The sequence below is a fragment of the Nipponia nippon genome, unplaced genomic scaffold (assembly GCF_047370975.1).
Source record: "Nipponia nippon isolate SJK-2023a ecotype South Korea unplaced genomic scaffold, ASM4737097v1 scaffold_9, whole genome shotgun sequence".
Lineage (NCBI taxonomy): Eukaryota > Metazoa > Chordata > Aves > Pelecaniformes > Threskiornithidae > Nipponia > Nipponia nippon.
This window is the reverse complement of record NW_028262413.1, coordinates 36,347,544-36,363,335: the sequence shown is the minus strand read 5'-3', so window position 1 is coordinate 36,363,335 and position 15,792 is coordinate 36,347,544. Positions and strand designations below refer to the sequence as shown.

The window sequence follows — 15,792 nt, the reverse complement described above, 5'->3', positions numbered from 1 at the left end:
CAGACTATTTTAGCACTCAATTCCCATTCATTCAATAATGTAAAATGCCACAATATTTCAAAGCACTGGAGTCAGAACTGGTCTTATCGCTTGCACTACAAAACACATACAGAAAATTATTCCAATCCATGATAGTAGCACAACAGTTCCCAGTGACACATGCAGTTATTTTGCATAGGTCCTTAAGCTACCTTAAGCTTAGACGATTAATTTTATTTTAAAAGACAAATGGACGTAGTATGTAGTTAACATTTAATTTTTCCTAGAAATACAAATCCTGACAAACTTTGTCAACAAAGATTTCTCTGGTCATCAGACAAAAAAAGGCAAACAGGAACACCTGCCCAAAAATTGCAGCTGGGACTACCAGGCAAGGAGGCATGTGAGGCTCCAGAGTTCCAAACGTTTAAATTTACAGCTCCCACCCTCCATATGAACATTTTTGCCACTAGGTCCAGACTACTCTGGGTTCTTTACTCTTAATTTTTCACATGAAACTTTCCTACTAATAAGAACATTTTCAAAAAGCTTTGTTGAGGAAGAAAAACAGCTCTACACAAGAAATACTAAGAATCTCAGGGTTTTCTTAGTACATATCATACAATTGCTGTTTAGAATGCACTTGATATCACATAATAATCATATTTTACAAGGGAAGAAGAAAGTTAACTGGCTAAAGGGGAAAACCCCATGGCATTATTTGTAGTGTCAATTCTAGATGATATTTTTTGTATCTTCACTCTTCTTTGTCCACGTGGACCAAATTTCCTGATCTCTTTTAATGCTCTTTCAACTATTTTTAACAAAAAAAGGGTATCGCATCTAACCTAAGGACACCTACATCCAAACATGCTTCTGTGGAGGCATTGCTGTCCAGAGACAAACAGATTTAACTCCAATGCCTTCAAAAATACAGTGAGAGAGACAGAGAATGGCAAAATTTAATCCTCTCTGAGGTTAATTCCGTGTGAGCAGTACCATCCATTGTCTGTACATTGCCTCATCTAACGTAGCTTACTGTACTGTCTGCAGGTTTGCCCTTCTGTCATGCTTATTGTGTTTCCCTAAAGCTGGTTCAAGTTGCTTACGATCAGACTTACTGTGTCTTTTCCTTAACTGGTGAAAAGAGCACGCTCACAAACAAGACAACATTCAGTTTTCCCTTTTTATAAACTGCATGAAATATTAACAAAAGCTACTTTTACTGCAAAAAACAATGTCTTTTTACAAACTCCCTTGTATCTTCATATGCTGTTTCTCCAACCTTAGATTTTATTTCTACCAGCTGTTGCCCTAGTGATTTTGCAGATGGCTATACGGGCAGATGGACTGGAAGTTCATGCTATAAACATGCAGCAAAGGAGAATCCATGGGTTTGCACTGCTTCAGTTACCAGGATCTGCAGAGATGTCAAAGACATGTTATTCCCCATTTGGCAATATGCTTTGATTGCTAATTAATGCAAACAGCTTGTTGTCTACAGTAATACACAATTACTTCTCAGTGACCAAATGGCTTACAACAATTTCAACAAGCAGTTCAGGAGCCAAAAGCATTCCATAAATAAGATGCTGACACTAAGCTTGTGTACTTTTATTTAAAGATGTAATATTATAGCCATCTGGAAAACTGTTTATTTAATAACATCCAGCAACATGGGACTTGCCACCTGTTAATTGGCAAGTTATCAGCAAAACAGGTAGCCAAAGGCATGAGTGGATCCAGCATTCAGGGCTAGGGAGGAAGACAGAGACAGTGACTGACTTACAACAGCTTCTTTTTGGGCCACTCAATTTTTGAAAAAACAGTCCCATTTCTATGGCAAGTCATCACGGAATGAATCCAAGCACTGGAAAGGTATTTTACTATCTCAGTGAGAAACAGACCTCTTCTTTCCATCTTTCTTGAATAAAGCAGAGAAGCCTTTGGTTAGAGTTTCCAAAACGAATGCATGAGAAAAGCCTAAAGCTTGGACTTACTGCAAGTTCTGCAGACCTACCAGTGATGCCATTTATTGAAAACACGGGTGGCTCTTCCTCTCCAGTACTCATCAATCTATAGCAGTATAAAGAGACACTCAAACAAGCTTGACAATTTAGAGCAACTCCATGAGGTGGGATGTGAATGCTAATTAACTTCCTAGAAATTTTTCCCCTGAGGCCAAACACTTTCTGAAATGGCCTTCTTGTAGTAAACACATCTGAAAACAATCCTTTCAGGCTCTTGATTCATGTTCTGTGCTCACAGCCCAAACACTGTTCCAAGCACAGAAATCTTTTTACAGAACTAGATGGCCAGAAAAAGGGATACAGCACAGAACAGAGCATAAACTGGATTTTCCGTTTGATAAATACATATTTAAGGTCTAACATATATTGCATCTGTACAGAAATTTTGTCTGCAACCAAGTTAGAGGAAAGAAACCCTGCCAGGATTTTAGGTTACATTTCTAAGTAGGGTTTAAGTCATTAGAGAACACACCAACCAACAGCTTCTCTTTGCATTCCCATCGTGCCACTTCAGTCTTTAAGCTCTAAAAACAAATCATATCAACAGTAAACAGCAGTAAACAAGGCAACATTATTGTGTCCAGAGTTGTCTATCTTGTCTCCCAACAAAAACCCCCTCACTACAACAAAAGCACCTTTCCTACGCTCCTGTAGCTGCTTGGACAAAATTGCGCTGGAATACTCTAGCTAAGGAAATACACCTACTGTCAAAGAAACTTTCTCTAGAGCCAATGCAGACCCCTCTGGTATTGGTAACGAGTAGTGCAAGAATAGACCAAGTGTAGTTATTTTACTACCACAGCATCTAACTCCTGTCTTAGGCCAGATGATGGCATGATGGGATACTGCAAAGTAAGCTTGGTCACCACTGATGTTTGGCATTACAGAAGGAGCACAGGTGCAGAAGATGACTTGCATTTTCCTTGTAGAGTTGTGTATAAAAATACAATACATATATTTTAATTACATATTATTTTCCCTCTGATACACTGAAACTTAAATGCTGGAATTTATTAGACTTCTTGTTCTGAACACAGAATGTGAAAGTAGATAGCTGAAAAAAATAAATGATCAGTTTGGAGATATTTACTTTGAATATTAACATCATACTAGAAGATGTTTAAGACTTCAGAGTAGACAAAAATGCTGGAGGCCCTTCTTTCTATAGATCATCTTACATTTGCATATTAACAGTAAATCTGTCTAATGGCTGCCATGCTTCTTTAATCCTGCATTGTCTGAGATTCACAAATACTTTCTGCTTCCAGGATCGCTGCCCGTGATAGTAACTATGACAGTACCTAGCACATCTGAACGGAGTTAAAGGTACTAGTACTATCCATGAGAGAACAGGTTCAAGACAGAATCAGAAAAAGCTGCTATAACGAGGTAGTGTGTGTAGAAATAAACTTCAGTTGTTATCCTACAGGATTTTTTTTAGTGTGTTGAAACTCCTGTTATCTTAAAGGCTTCCCAATAATGAGACAGAAATCAGACACAAAAATAAAAAAGAAACCAAACCATGCTAAATTGAAGCAACACTAATATTTGCTTTATATGCCTTTTTTCCTGCAAACCTAAAAAACTTCTAATATTTTCCTTATTATTATTTCACACATACTATAAAACATCTTGGATCACAATGTTAAGTGCATACATGTATTTTTAAAAGTAAAAATGCACTCATAACTATATTCATAGCATAAAGAAATAAGAGAAATCTCGGGGGGAAAAAAAATCATAAAAATAATACAAAGCTAATTCACACAATTCTCCAGCTTTGCAATAAGGCATATCTTAGAATTACTGGGTACCATCAAATTGAATTTTCAGTACATGAACTGTTCACCAGTCCTTACTCTGAACTAAATGTCTAAAGAATCGACTATCTTAGAGTTCTCTCCCCTTCACAAATGCACACGAAAAAAACAGCAAAGAAGAAAATATTCTTCACATAAGTTTTCAGTAATATTACACAAAGCAGTTTTTACAAGGGGAGCCAACACAGATTTTTAAAACCCATCAGGGTTTGAAACATGCCACAAATAGCAGAAGACTGTCATAATGCTGCAACTCTGGAACTGCTACCCTCTAAAAAATTTCTGTATTAACATATTCTTTTTTAAACGCAGATTAAATATTGCATTTTCTATACAACTAAATATTGCAATTTCTATACAATTATCTATAGAGCACTCATGCCTGTAAAATGAAATTTGGAAATGTTTTTTTTAACTGTCCCATGCTATGAATGAACTGGATACCAAATTATGATATGAGGAGATACAGAGATCACATGGGAGAGATTTCAGCTGAATACCTTCCCAATGTTAATGTCACATCAGATAGGTAAGGTAAGCGTAAAGAGGAAGCAATACCTGATTTAATTGTGGCACATTCTCAATATCATGACAGAGTCAAGTAGTTCTGACCTGTATATATTCTTTTTCACACACTTTTCTACAATAAACATCTGAACAAAAGTTTGTATCCATAGTTCATGGAGGATCACTTTTCCTCTCATGGATTTTTCATTTGTTATTAAACAGTGCTTTTCAACTCATGGTAGAAGCACTTTTCCACTGCTTGTAACTGTTGACTGCTGTCTGTCAGCCAGCAGAGCTGAAATGTTAACATGCAATTTATGTAACCAATCTCTTAGTACTAGTGAACAATAGTCAAACATACAGTCCAAGAGAAATCCACCACTTTGTGAAACTGTATTTGCACAGAGTATGAGTTAATTATCATTACAGTAATTAAAAAAAATCTAAAACCAAAATGTATTTGTTTATCATTTCTGGGCAGAAAGAAGTGGCACATGTGGCAAGTGAAAAATGAGGATCAAGTTATGATTCCACAGCTTTAAAGAAATAGGCCTTACTGAAAAAGAACAGGTACCAAAGTAAATGTTGTTTTCATAGTGCAATGTTCAAATGTATCACTTGCACAAAGCAGAACAAAACTTTTCCTGCAATTTCTAACCTTCCTCATTTCATTCATGAGCAAGGCAATCTGAGATGCTGCTGACATATAGGAATTAAGTTCTGAATCTCTAACCCAAATAATGCCATGTATAGTTTTGAAGATGCACCCACCTGTAGTGGCATAAAACATCTGCAAGACATACAAACACCAGTTTGCAGGGTTCAGTCACGCACAAATCTGTACTACACGCACAGCTGTAGCTTTAAAATACCACTCAAACAATCATCACAAGGGGAGACAGGACAACGCTGCATCCTACAAAGGAGACAATCTGCTTAATGTAATTCTAATCCTAACCTGATTCCTTACCTGCTTCTCTCTACAGCCATAAATGCTTTCTCCATTTCTTGTTAATAGCCCCAATCTGAGCACCATTTTTCACCTGTTACTGATGCCTTCATCAATATCTCCCTTCTACTGCAAGTACTACATTTGCAGTTACCCTGTCAGTGGAACTGCATTTTTCCTCACCACCCTTTTGTTAAAAGCATTATTCCCTCCCTTGCTGTGTCTCATTTAAACATTCAAACTGACAGTCTGTTAGGTGTTCTGGTGGCAGCTTCTTAAGAGATTGAGGCCTTTTGTGTGTCAGCCCCCTGACACACAATCTACATGTAGCAGGGAGGTGACAGACACAAAGAATCTCTTTTTAAAATTAGAGAGAGCAAGAGAGAGATTTGCACAGAGTAAGTGAAACTGTTCTGAAAACATGGCTCCTCTGGAAACAGGGTTGTGAGCTCTCTCAGCATAAGGCAGCTGCTTCGATTGCCCACACAATCAGCCCATCAGGCAGTTCAAGGGGTGATGGATCTAAAGCAGGTGTGGAGGAGTTTTAACTTTAAATGTCCTTCTTGTGTCTGAAGACATTAACATTGTGATAAGAGTTCCCTGTCATTTCTCTGTGCTGCTAGTGCTGCTTCTGCAGATGGCAGAAATCAGAAACATCACTCAAATTATCAAAAACTGGAGGAGAAAGAAAGTGTTTGGATGCCATGACAAGGCCAGCAAACTGTATGCAATAATCCTTATTGAGTAGTATGAAATTGATCTATTCTTACTTTGATAATGTAGAACTTGGGTGGCTTACTCTCATTACCTATTTCTGCAGGTAACAAACACAGGACAGATAGACTGTACTGAAGGAGCTTTTACTTCCTTATATTAACAGTACATAATGATACAAACAAGAACAATGACGCCAACAACTCCATAAAAGCCATTCTTGTTGATGGTAATAATGTCTTGACCTTCCCAAATTTATGATCATTGCTATTATTACCTTTTAAGACCATCCTACAATGACTGTTTATCTTTGTCCATGCATTATCAAAAATTTGCCCTTCAGCTGTTTCTATTAATAGCTCTATTCACCTAGATAAAGGAATTAAGAAACTCAGTTAAATGTACTCTTTATCTAACTCAGATGTCTACTCACCCATCTACACAAAGCCCAGATGTTGGACGTAATGGATGAAATTCATAGTTTCACTCCTATAACAGATGTCACAGCAGCCAACTTTTCCCTATACAGGAAGAAAGAGCACTGATTAAAATAAAATTAAAAAAAAAAAAAAAATCAAAAAGGGCTGGAAGTCCCAGACTCAGCCTACTTCCGTCTCAGAATACAATTGGAAAATTATGCACTACTGATCCTATTTCAGAAATGTAAATGATATTTTGAAACCTACACTGGAACTTACTCTAACATTTACTATTGCAGTATTTACTATTACGAAGCAAATTCTTACAAAATCAATCATACAGAAAAAGCCTGTCGTAACCATTCAATACATAAAAAGAAAGATATCACGTATTTGTTGTTGATCTTTACCTTCCCTGGCTTTTTTTTCCCCCCCTTCTCTCCTCAGTGGAAAAGGGGGATCACCAAGGGATAGGGGACAGAAAGCATTCTGCTTTCTCCCCTTCCTCTCCGTTTGTTTGTCTCTCTCTTACTACATTCTTTCCTCATACACTGAACGGCCATTTTTCTGTTAAAGGCATTTCTTTCCTACTGCTGAAAAATCACACTGAAAGCTCCTGTCTTGTCTGAAATAAGTTATTCTGTCTTTTTTCTGGGCAACTGTAGGGTTCATTCTCACAAATATGTGTCTTCCATTTATCTTGTTCACTGAATTTGCTGCCATTTCAGTACAATTATTATTATTTGGTTCTTAACAGAAATTCAGTTCCTTATTACTCTTATTTTCACATGGGCCCTTACTGGCCCCAAAATTCATCTCAATACTACATTCTACAATGGATTTGCTTTTCCTACAACTTCTTAATAAGTATCAAAGTCTCACATCAACGTAAAACTGTAGATCATACTGTCAACTTAAATATATATCTGCAGTTCAGGATTCTCCGAAAGTGATTCAGAACTAATCAAGAGATTTAAATCAACATCAATATATTCCAGCTCCTTAATTTACCCGATCCCTCCAGCCATTATTTTTAATTAATGTTTCTATACACTTATACAAAAGTTGTTGATATCTGTGATTGCCAACTACTATGTAAGACGTTATCAGCCTACAGCCCATTTTATAAAGTTATAATTTTACTGGTGAAGTATGCCATTCATCTTGCTTCTCTATTAAATTCTTTACCATTTTGAACACCATGTCTTCCATCTCTCTCAAGAAACATTCAATTTTATGAATTATGAGCCACAGTTGTTATATCTTAATAATTTTAATAGGCACTCTAATTTCTTTCAATCCAGACTTTTTCTTTGAAATACTTCCCTTTCTTAAGGCTTTTAATAACCACTCCTATATTTTAATACCCCTACTTTCTGCTGAGCTAGCAATTTCTTGTTATTCTCACATGGACTGGGTGAAAATAATGAAAAATAATCTACTATGAGACAAACATAATTGTGTAATAGGCATTAAATAAGTTATTCAAGGATTATTATTCAATCCCTTCTACGGCTCTATGCTTTATTACAATTTAGTCTGTTTCAGAAAAGAAGAATCAGTGCTTTCAAGAAACAATAATCAAGAAACAGACTGTAAAATCTGCTTTAAACAAATTTGTGGGTTTTATCTACCTTGTCTTAGATTCATTCATTTCAATAATTTAAGTAATCACTGAAAGCATTACACAATTTCTTGTCTTTAAATCTGTAAGCATCCATGTGAGGGCTTTAAAAATTTGAGATTGATTGCTCTGTTGAAAAAAAAAAGGATTTTATCACTTATTGTTGTATAAATTAAAAAACAGTACTTAAATTCCAGTATACTGCACATTTCATCAAAAAAGTCAGCACTGTACATTCTTCAGGCAGAAAGTCACTGCACTAATGGCTCCAGCCACTACTGAAAATTCTGAGATCGGTAGTCAATGGACAATATAAAATGGGACAGTCTGATTTTAAAGACTTCCAGTTAAACTGAATTACTCAAAAAAGCTTTGAATTATTTTTGAGACAGTTATCCAACTAGATGCAGGTCTAAAGCTCTTTCCATAGCCAAAAGCCAAGACTTGTATTATGCAACACCTTAGTTATCTATAATGTGTATCATGCTGAGCCATTCATCCAAGAATATCCTTTGCCTCCTTTAGGGTGAGAGGTAATTTAACCTCTGTACTAGCTCATTTCTCCCAAGATTGCCAGTCTTGTGAGAAATTACAAGATTAGCTTTACAATGAGAACAAATGTGCATTAGGCAGAGGAATTTAACCCCACCTTCACCCTAAGGCTGATATACAACACTAAAAGACCAGAGTTTTTCTCCTAACCTATTGCAGTTTGATAAGGTGAAGTATCTTATTCGCTATTAAAAGGTAAAATATAAGTATTCTAGGTTCAGTAGTGGAGGCTTAAATACCTTATTGACAACCTTTTATTCCCTTAATATACTATTTCATTGTAATGGCCAAAATTTTTATGCAGGAATTCACTCTGGGAGTCAACTTGTGTAATTCAATATCCTTCTGTACTGATGTGTTATTTCCAACCTTGTGTAATACTGTATCTCTCTCCAAATCCTCTTTTGAGAACATAATTGGTCATTCATTCGGTGACAACAAATCAGTCTCATACACAAAAGCCTTAGTACAGATACACATTGTTGTACAGTTAGAACTTCAATGTGCTTTTAAAACAAATGTATGCAACATAGGACAGTATTTTCACAGTGCTGAAAAGACCTAACAATGCGAGTCAAACATTAACAGGTTTGTGCCATTGTGCTATCACTAATATAAAGTACTGAGTAAACCAAGTTTACTTGACATTGTTCAGTTGATTTTTGTACTTAGTTATAGTCGTTAGTATTATTACTAGCAAGTGCTTGGCTATGACTACACAACGAGGAAATATTGTTGACTAGGCATAGGACACTATGAATTAAAGTCCTTTCTTTACAGGATTGAATAAAGCTCCCTATGTACTGCAAAGCATCATCCTGAATCACGTATAAAGTGTCAAAGGTCTCATTCCTGGTGTTAATTCGAGGGAAGACTGAAGTAACAGTTTTGGATCTCTACACATATAGGGGGAAAAAATGACTTCAACTAAATTTAAGTGTTTTTCTAACCCCAGGGACTTCAAGGGTGAACAAGTATAGAATTCCTACCCATGTCTACTTAAGACTTTGGTATTTTTATTCCATCACATATGAGCTGAGCAGCCTTTGACTCAAAAATGAAAGAATGCTTCAATACAGCAAACCAGTACTGAATTTAGGTGAATGAGATGATCAAAATGAAAATGAAATCAAAGATACAGATTTATTCTCTGGTTGTTCAAGCTAAATGCAACTCAGTCTCAAGTCACTTGATGAGATTTGTTCAAAGACTGATTACATCTCAGCTAATCAGAAATAACAAACACAATATACCAAGTTTAAATCATCATTCTAACTAGGTCAGCAGAGAACAGGTGAGCAGCCCAAATGCCACAGGAATTATCACACGAAACAATGTTAGGGAAATGATAAGGAGTTTAGAAGTCAGAGGGTATCTTTTCTGCATATAAATAAACAGAAGATCAAAATCCTGACCTATGATTTTCTGATTCACAACATTCACAACACTTGGAATTTGATCTTATGCTAGTTGAATATGAAAAGGATTTTTCTGACATTTTCCATAAACTGTGGTTCATTTCAGAAAGACTGGAGTTATTTGAATTTTTATTTTTCTCCTGTTAATGGTTTCCAACCCATTGGCAAAGAACATTCCTGGACTATTTGGCCCTATGGAAAACCCAAGAAAACCATGCAGATTTCTGACAGAAAGCAATCTGCCTTGAGACAGAAGTTCAACACCTCTGATATGCACAATTTTCACAAAATTGCTTTACTTCGATCAATCAGTGTTTGTTAATAAAAGCATGTTTTGTCCCAAAATTCCAAATCAGAAAGGGACTGGGCATTTGCCATACTCCATTTACATATAAAATGTTCCGTGTTTTAAAACAGAAAACTGCCTTACAGTAAAGTCTTCAAAATTTGTCTATTATTACCATGGCATCTAACATTTCACCTTGATAATATATGATTGTCCATAAAACTTACTAAACCAAAACACTAGTGCTCACAAAGGAGCATTCAGATTCACCTCTCTGTGTTTTCTTTCTTGTCTTCCTAGCCCTCTGATGTTTCTCTTAATTAGTTTGCCAGAAAAGCAACTTTCTGCTTGCTATTCATCAGTACCCACAAATACTCTGTAAATTACTAATTCAAAATCCTCAGTACAGATTTGTACTGTCAACATATCTTCCAAAAGCTAAGGCATGGTGGGAACACATTGTACCAGGCATCATAATCATCTTCATGAATAGAGGACACTCACAATTTTAGACAAGTCCTAAGTTCCTTTACATTCTTCTCAGTGTGCCAGGTGGCCTCTCTAACAAGTACCATGCATAGACATTGACAGAAACTGGCAACATAATGAGGGAATAAATAAATAAATAAATAAATCTTTATTTCCTTTGAATGCAAAACTCCAGTGCGTAATTTTAGTTTCCTGTACAAAATCTCTAGCATCAAGAATTATTTTATTGTCACTGATAATTATTGCCACTGATAATTATGGTCAAGGAGCCAGAAAACAATCTACAGAGAGCCATGAGTTCACCATGCAAACCTCTAGGCAGATAATACTTTAAGGCATAGGAAAAGCAAATTCCCTCTAATTTGGCAGTGCTGTCACTCATGTCATGTTATGACACACACTATGCCAGTTTGGTACTAACAGTCAAATGAGGCAAGTATATTCTAAACAAGATACATCAGCTTTAGAGAAGTAGCACAGAACAAAGGGAATCCGCACAGTAGTTGCGGGGAGTTCAGAGTACAGTGAGTGTTCTATATTAATAATATATCTTTCTACATTTCACCAGTCCTATTCAGTCTTTCATGTCTCAAATGTTACCTGCTTGCCACATCAGCCTAGTGGTTGGCAGCCGCCTTATACACACCAAACCTGACACTGAAATCTCCCTATTTGCATCCATCCTCCCAGTCATGTAGACCTGCTTCCTTTTGGCTTTCCTTTTCCCGCAGTGCTGAAATCTGGAAAACACTTCTCTGCTCTTTCTCTTTTTATGGTTCAATTACTGAAGCACACTCTCATGCCTCTTAACCTAACTTCTTTGCCTCTGATAATCTCAATAACCTCTGTGCATACCGCATTGTTCCTCCACTCTGCCCAAATTCCATAGCTCAGTTTTCGGTTACCACTATCACCATGTTTCATGCCTGCTGACATCTTCCAGTGGTGCAATATCAGAACTGATATTCAAGGTTAACTGGGGTTACAGATAAACTATGAAACATCTGACCAGAAGAACATTAGAACTGATATATGGAATTAAAGTATTTCTTGAGTTTGCTTGGTCAGTTCAGAATTTATCATCATCTTAAGATTCTACACTTTCAAAATTAGTAGCTTTCTGTGGGGGTTTGGTGGCGAAAAGCTGAACTGATAACTACATGGTTTCATATTCTTGATGGAACAGAAATCTGCCAAGTTCCATTTCTTCAATTTTCAGACAAATAAAAAACAATCAAAGCTCCTGAATAATAAAAAATCAAACAAAACCGAACAAAAACCACAGGAAAATATTTATTCCACATCTTCAGCCCATCTTAGAAAGTAAGATATCCCCTTTTGCACGAGCTCTGCATTGGTGCTGGACACAAGCTACTCGGGGATCAAATGACCAGGGCTGACACTAGAGCTATGAAATGATGGTGGCCTCATTCTCATTCTCTCTGGAATTTGGATGCAAGACAGAATTAACAAGAAACTACACCAATTACCTGGCTCCCTTCTCAAGACAGTCTTGTTTGGACATGACTTGTTCTACTTTAATTTTAATCTTTTTTTTTTTATCATCCTTTCCTTAGGTTTATCTGAAACATTACCCAATAGTGAGATTAACCATTGGAATGTGCTGAATTCACATTTAACACACTTGAAAACAGATTTGACTTTGCAAAAAGCTGAGCTATGACTGACATTTTTGTATCCGCTCTTATCGTGACAGAACTTATTAAAACAATCTAAAATAACACTTTAAAAGAATAAAGAACTGAACAACTCTTTTGCAACCCCTAATCAATTTGTAATTAAATCCACACAGCATACCAGCTATAATTTAGTTACGCTTTCCTATGTGTTCTTGCCAGTGAAATAAACAGATTATTTACGTGTCTATAGAGATTGTGTGCATCCAGTTTCTTCTGTCCCAAAGCAAAATAGTCACTCCTTTCTCCCTTTTCTGCTAATGGAGAATTGTATGTGATACCTTTCATTCCATATGAGTCTATGCAGAAAACTGACTAAATTTGAGGAAGTGTAATCTTTATTCATTAGTGGGAATGGAAAGATTGTATCCATGAATCTCTCACTCTTCTCACAAATGCAGAGTGCACAATAGGGGCTAATAATGAAATAATTAAACACACAAACAATCATTACGCTAACACCTAGCACTGCAGCCACTCTTTCTCTATGACTATTTCCAATAGAGTAGTCTTGAATCTTTCCTGTAAACAGCAGAGCAATATCTTGTGTGGAGCTATATGTTCATGTTCCTTATGCCTTTTAGTACAAATACACACAGTGTAATAATCTTTTTATAGAAATAAATTTGATTTGGGTTTTTTTTCCTCAGACTGTTAAGAAACAAAGAATGGCACCACCTAAAGGTACTGCAGGTTTTCTATGAAGGCTTAAGTCCAGATACTTAACACTGAGTCTGCCATTCATCTAGTGCTAAATCTACGCTGTAAATTACTGTCACAATCTCAAAAAGTGAGAATTATAGAAATGAACACATCAGAAACACTGAATTTCTGGGTCTGCAGTGATACTTTCTAAAGTTATAAGCAACAGCATAATAAAATCACAAGAAGGGAAAATGGAGCCAGAGTTCAAGTTAAAAAAAAAATGCAAAATTTTCACAGGAAGATTAGACATTAGTCTACATTACCCAAGAATGAGATGTGTTCTTTATCATTTAGAGCCTTTACCTCAAGATATAACTCAGCCCTGTCTAATAGGTATGCTCTAGTCAAACCACTGAGCTAGCCACAAGTACCAATGGGTAAAATCTATCTATAGGGTTGTGGAGAACATTGGCCTAGATATAAAGGTCCCTTGTGGTCTTAAAAGTTTGGGATTCATGTTATTGTTGCAGATAAAGTCACAACACATAGTGGTATTTGGTTCAACATGCAACTTCTCTGTAAAGTGAACCTGAACTTCTCATCTCCGAGTCTACACTGCTCTTTCATGGTAAGAAACCTAACAGTAAGTTTCAACACACCCAGCTCATAAGAATAAATGATGCATCACATTCTTTCCAGTGCTGTGGTGTATTCAAAAAATGTAGTAACACAAAGGCATTTTATAGCTATTGAAAAAATAACATCATCTTCTCTGCCACTGTAGGAATTCTCCACACATGATGAACAAATCTGTAGTTCAGTGAAATCAATAGAATTATTACTACTCATCTCATTACATCCATGAATACATCTGTTTGACCTGCTCCTGACAAAAATCCAAAACTTTATAATATAATCTGAGGCACATTCAGCCCATGCTAAACAAACCACCCCCCTCCTATTTAAATTTAAAATAAAACTCAGTTGTCTATCATCTGATTTTAAAAGCAGATACAAGCACTCTTTAGCATCACACTGCTAACACAAGTCCACTGTCATACACTTGGATTGTAACGGTTAGTTTGCATTATGTCAGTGCCTGTTTTATTGGAAGCATTTGACTACCAATGACACCATATCATGAGCAGTAAGGCATCGCATCCACTGAGATACTATGTAAAGCCAGCAGAATTTTTCGCTTTTTTTCTGAGATGGAAGTGCCGCCTCTAGCACTCACATCAACACCATAGCAAATCCCAGTCAGCACTGGAACAGGTTGCCCAGAGAAGGTGTGGATGCCCCATCCCTGGAAGTGTTCAAGGCCAGGTTGGGTGGGATTTTGAGCAACCTGGTCTAGTGGAAGGTGTCCCTGCCTATGGCAGGGGGGTTAGAACTAGACAATCTTTAAGGTCACTTCCAATCCAAACCATTCTGTGATTCTGTGATAAGTATGTGAACGTATGTCTATATGCACATGAAAGATTACTTCTTATTTCTGAAGATTTATCCACAGCATCCATTAAAAAAACAAAACAAAACAAAACCCAACCAAAAACAACAGAAGTGGTCCAGCAGTTTAACACCAGACTTTGGGGGTGGGCGACATCTTTCCTTTCAGACTGTAGGAACATCATGGGGTCAATAGAATTTTTTTCTCCAGTTCCTTGGCCTTACAATAGCACACTTGCTATTGCTACATCAATAGAGGCGTGTCCTGCTGTCTCTTTTATTTTTATTTAAATTAACATGCAACAGTTGGCAATGCACACAAAACCCAGTAGTTTACAGAAGCACTATCTCATCCAAAAATACCAATAATGCCAGGACCTAAGAGTGGCTCTATCTTTACTTCTCATTACTATGCTTAAAACCCATAGCACAAATAATATCTGAGATCGCAGAGAAAATGTACTGTGCATATTCAATGCAAGTTAAGGATGGAGAGAGAGCTTCAGTGCTACATAGCTTTGCTTCAACCAGTTTAAGTTAGATAATTAATACACAATCTTGGAAAAGATTATATGTTTAGTAATAAACCCCAACTTTCATTAAGGGGATTATTGTATTTTCTATCTCTGCATCTACTGCTTCATTCAGCAAGGGAAATAAAATTAGCTCTGTGAGAGGATTGCCTCTCTTTAGTTGCACAGGTAATTAAGTATGAAGGAAAAAAAGTATAACAATTTTTAAGTTATTTTAAAAAAATTTTCCTGATTTGCTACCATCAGCTCTCACTAGAGAGTGACATTTTGGCATGCCAGAAAGAAACAGCAGACACAAAGAAACACAGATAGGAACGAGAATTCTTCGTTGTTAGTTTAACAGCTTGAAAACGAGAGGGTGATCCCATACAGCTATACGCAGTGTCTCACCTTTCCAGAACTCCTCAGTACCCTACAGGTTTGAGGCCATTGGAAGATACGCAATTCTACAGATATCACAAGAAATCTTTCCTTACGACAATCTTCACCGAATGGCAGCATTCATACTACAAGTGACACTTTGGAAGCACGAGGATTGCCAGAAAAGACTTATATGAGGGAAGTTGCAGAGCAGACAAGATTTCATTGAGAAGTTCCTGCCCAAAAGAGGCGGAAAGACTTTTAAGATGGTTTTGTTTTATTTTTCTTATTTCCTAAAGAAAAAAAAAAAAGAAAGAAAAT

The 15,792-nt window shown here is 36.6% G+C and overlaps 1 long non-coding RNA gene across 3 annotated transcripts in view; it reads right to left on the bottom strand.

Moving 5' to 3' along the window:
- Positions 1-15,792, bottom strand: part of LOC148050275 (uncharacterized) — a 186,494-nt gene that overhangs the window by 145,860 nt on the left and 24,842 nt on the right. For all 3 annotated transcript variants that reach the window (XR_015701330.1, XR_015701329.1, XR_015701331.1), the window contains exon 2: positions 6,433-6,520. This is a non-coding gene — a long non-coding RNA (uncharacterized LOC148050275). The remainder of the gene's footprint in view (positions 1-6,432; positions 6,521-15,792) is intronic.